This window comes from Mandrillus leucophaeus, unplaced genomic scaffold (genome assembly GCF_000951045.1).
Source record: "Mandrillus leucophaeus isolate KB7577 unplaced genomic scaffold, Mleu.le_1.0 Scaffold305, whole genome shotgun sequence".
NCBI classification, from domain to species: domain Eukaryota; kingdom Metazoa; phylum Chordata; class Mammalia; order Primates; family Cercopithecidae; genus Mandrillus; species Mandrillus leucophaeus.
In genome coordinates, this window is record NW_012103199.1 from 1,035,024 (window position 1) to 1,039,029 (window position 4,006).

The 4,006-nt window shown below is 44.3% G+C and overlaps 1 protein-coding gene across 1 annotated transcript in view; it reads right to left on the reverse strand.

Moving 5' to 3' along the window:
- Window positions 1-4,006, reverse strand: part of LOC105544676 (protein kinase C zeta type-like) — a 22,233-nt gene that overhangs the window by 5,005 nt on the left and 13,222 nt on the right. The gene's annotated exons all lie outside the window — the stretch shown is intronic.

The following is a 4,006-nucleotide window of genomic DNA, read 5'->3' on the forward strand; positions in this document are numbered from 1 at the left end:
AAAAAAAAAAAAAAAAAAAAAGAAAATAGAAACACAACATATCAAAATTTCAGGGATGCAGAGAAGGTAGTGCAAAGGAGAAAATTTATAGTGATTAACTTTTTCTGTGTGTGAAACACAGTTTTGCCATGTGGCCCAAGGCTGGTCTCCAACTCCTGGCCTCAAGTGATCCTCCCTCTTCAGCCTCCCAAAGCACTGAGATTACAGGCGTAAGCCATGGCACGCCTGGCTATGGTGATAAATATTTGAAATAAAAAAACAAGAAGGATCTCAAATTAACAACCGAATTTTACACTTTAAGGAACCAGAAAAAGAACAAACCAAAAGCTGGCAGAAGGACGGGAATAATAAAGATGAGAGCAGGGCCGGGTGCGGTGGCTCACGCCTGTAATCCCCACACTTTGGGAGGCCGAGGTAGGTAGATCATCTGAGGTCAGGAGTTCGGGACCAGCCTGGCCAACACGCGAAACCACATCTCTACTAAAAGTACAAAAATCAGCTGGGCATGATGGTGCATGCCTGTAATGCCAGCTACTCAGGAGACTGAGGCAGGAGAATCACTTGAACCCAGGAGGCAGAGGGTGACATAAGCTGAGATCGAGCCACTGCACTCTCTTCTCTCCATCAGAGAGAGAGAGAGAGAGAGAGAGAGAGAGAGAGAGACAGAACCTCCCAACAAAGCAAAGCCCAGGGCCTGACGGCTTTGCAGGCAAATTCTACCAAACACTTAAAGAACTAATTCCAGTTTTTCTCAAACTTTTCCAAAAAAATTGAAGAGGAAGGAACGCTTCCTCACTCATTCTGTGAGGCCAGCACTACTCTGACACCAAAGCCACACAAAGTCACGACAAGAACCTCTGGCCATTGAGTCTTACGAACATGGACATAATTATCCCTTATGAACGTGGACGTAATTGTCCCTTATAAACACAGACGTAAAAATCCTCTACAAAATACTAGTAAAATGAATGCAGCAGCATATCAAGAAAATGACACACCATGAGCAAGCAGGATTTATTCACAGGATGCAAGGATGGTTCAATGTATGAAAATTAAAGTAATATATCACACGAACAAAATGAAGGAAAAAAACCACATGACCGTTTCAACTGATGCAGAAAAAGCACGTGACGAAATTCAAAGCCCTTTCATGATAAAAACAATTGACAAACTTGGAATAGAAGGAAATTATCTCGTCATAATAAAAACCACGTATGAAAAACCCACAGCAGACATTACACTCAGTGACGAAAACCTGAAAGCTTTTCTTTGAAGATCAGGACAAAGACAAGGATCACATCACTTTTATTCAACAGAGTAGTGGAATTCTAGCCAGAATAATTAGGCAAGAAAAAGAAATACAAGGCATCCAAATCAGGAAGGAAAAAGTAAAATTATCTCTGTGCACAGATGATATGATCTTATATGTAAGAAAGCCCTAAAGATTCCACAGAAAGTTGTTAGAACTAATAAATTCAGCAAAGCAGCAGGCAAAAAAGTCAACACACAAAAATCGACTGCACTTCTATACACTTACAATAAACAACCCAAAAGGGAAATTAAGGAAACAATTCCACTTGCAACAGCATCAAAAAAAATAAAACTTTTAGGAATTAACCAAGGGGGTAAAGACTTGTACAAAGAAAACTGTAAAACACTGCTGAAAGAAATCAAAGAAGACATAAACAAATGGAAACACACTTCATTTCACGGATTGGAAGACTTCATACTGTTAAGACATCAGGACTACCCAAAGTGGTCTACAGAGCCAATAATTTTTTTTTGCAGAAATAGGAAAGTCTGTCCTAAAATTCATCTGGAATCTCAGGGGACCCCAAAACAATCTTGAAAAGGAAGAACAAAGCTGGAGGGTTCACGCTTCCCGATTTCAAAACTTCCTACAAAGCTACAGTGATCAAAACAGTGTGGCACTGGCTCAAAGAAAGACACAGAGACCAATGGACTAGAACAGAGACTCCACAAACGAACCCTCCCATACACGGTGAAACGATTTTCAACAAGGGTGCCAATGCCATCCAATGGGAAGTCTTTTCACCAATGGTGCTAAGAAAACTGGACCTCCACATGCAAAGGAATGAAGTTAGACGCTTACCTTACACCACATACAAAATTTAACTCAAGATAGATCCATGACCTAAACATAAAACCTAAAATTATAAAATCCTTAGATGAAAAAGAAGGGGAAAAGCTTCACAACGTTGGATTTGGCAATGATTTCTTGGATGTGACACCAAATACACAGGCAACAAAAGAAAAAAAAAACATTAAGCAGGATTTCAGGAAAATTTTAAAACTTTGTGCATCAAAAGGCACTATCAACAAAGTAAAAAGACAACCCACAGAACAGAAGATATTTGCTAATCACATATCTGATAAGGGATTAACATCCAGGACAGAGAACTACTAAGACTCACCAACAAAAAAACCAAACAATCCATTCAAAAATGGACACAGGACGTGAACAGACATTTCACCAAAGAAGATACAGAAATGGCCAACAAGGCCAGGCATGGCAGCTCACACCTATAATCCCAGCACTTTGGGAGGCCAAGGTGGGTGGATCACTTGAGGCCAGGAGTTCGAGACTAACCTGGCCAACATGGTGAAACCCCATCTCCACTAAAAATATAAAAATTAGCTGGACATGGTGGCGGGTGCCTGTAATCCCAGCTACTCAGGAAGTTGAAACAGGAGAATCGCTTGAACCCGGGAGGTGGAGGTTGCAGTGAGCTGAGATCGTGCCACTGTACTCCAGTATGGGCGACAGAGCAAGACCTGTCTCTTATACACATCTAGATGTGTATAAGAGACAGTCTCAGCCTCCCAAAGTGCTGGGATTACAGGCTTGAGCCACAGCGCCTCGCCAGAAGGGAAAATATTAACAGATTTGAGTATTGAAACAAAAATCACACACACCATTTCTGTATGACCAGACACAGCAAGGAGGGACAAAGAAGAGGAACCCGGGAAAATACTGGCCACACAGCGCCTTACCCAGTGCTGCAGCGAACAGACAGTGAAGATGGAGAAACACGCAGCAGAGGGGCCCGAGGCACCTGCGGCCCCTCATGTGGACCTCCGTGCCACCACCCTCCTGGGCCCTGGGCAGCCAGGCACACGTGGCAGCAGGTGGAGCCCACAGACCCCAACTCCACCACCCAATCACTCCACCTCAACGAGGCCACCATGGACACACACAGAGGATCCCCACTCGACCAGGGCGTGACCAGCCCTCAACTCCCCCAAAAAACCAGGCGCTCCTGATCTCATCACACGCTCAGCCCCGAATGCCCCGGCCCCCAAGTGTCCATCAGCAGAGGAACGGACAGACAGACAGGGTGAATCGCATCACAGAATTCATCCAGCCATAAAAAGGAATGAAAAACCAACTAGGGAGAAGACACGTAAAGAAACAGAAGACTTGAACAACGCAACGAACCACGTAGCTCTGACAGACACAGCAGAGCACTGTACCCACAACGGGGGCACAACCTCAACGCACAGGGGACGTTTTCCAGGACAGAACACCAGTGAGCCACAGATGCAGCCGCGGTAAATCTGAAAAATCAGACATTATCCGAAGTATCTTCTCCAACCACATTGAGATGAACTTAGAAATCAGTTAACAGAAAGAAAACAGAAGAATTCACAAATATATGGAAATAACACTACACACTCAACCAACAGATAGAAGATGAAACCACAAAGAAAATCAGAAAATGCTGAGAGATGAATGAAAATAGAAACATGGCCGGGCGCGGTGGCTCAAGCCTGTAATTCCAGCACTTTGGGAGGCCGAGACGGGCGGATCACGAGTTCAGGAGATCGAGACCATCCTGGCTAATACGGTGAAACCCCGTCTCTACTAAAAAATACAAAAAACTAGCCGGGTGCGGTGGCGGGCGCCTGTAGTCCCAGCTACTTGGGAGGCTGAGGCAGGAGAATGGCGTGAACCCGGGAGGCGGAGCTTGCAGTGAGCTGAGAT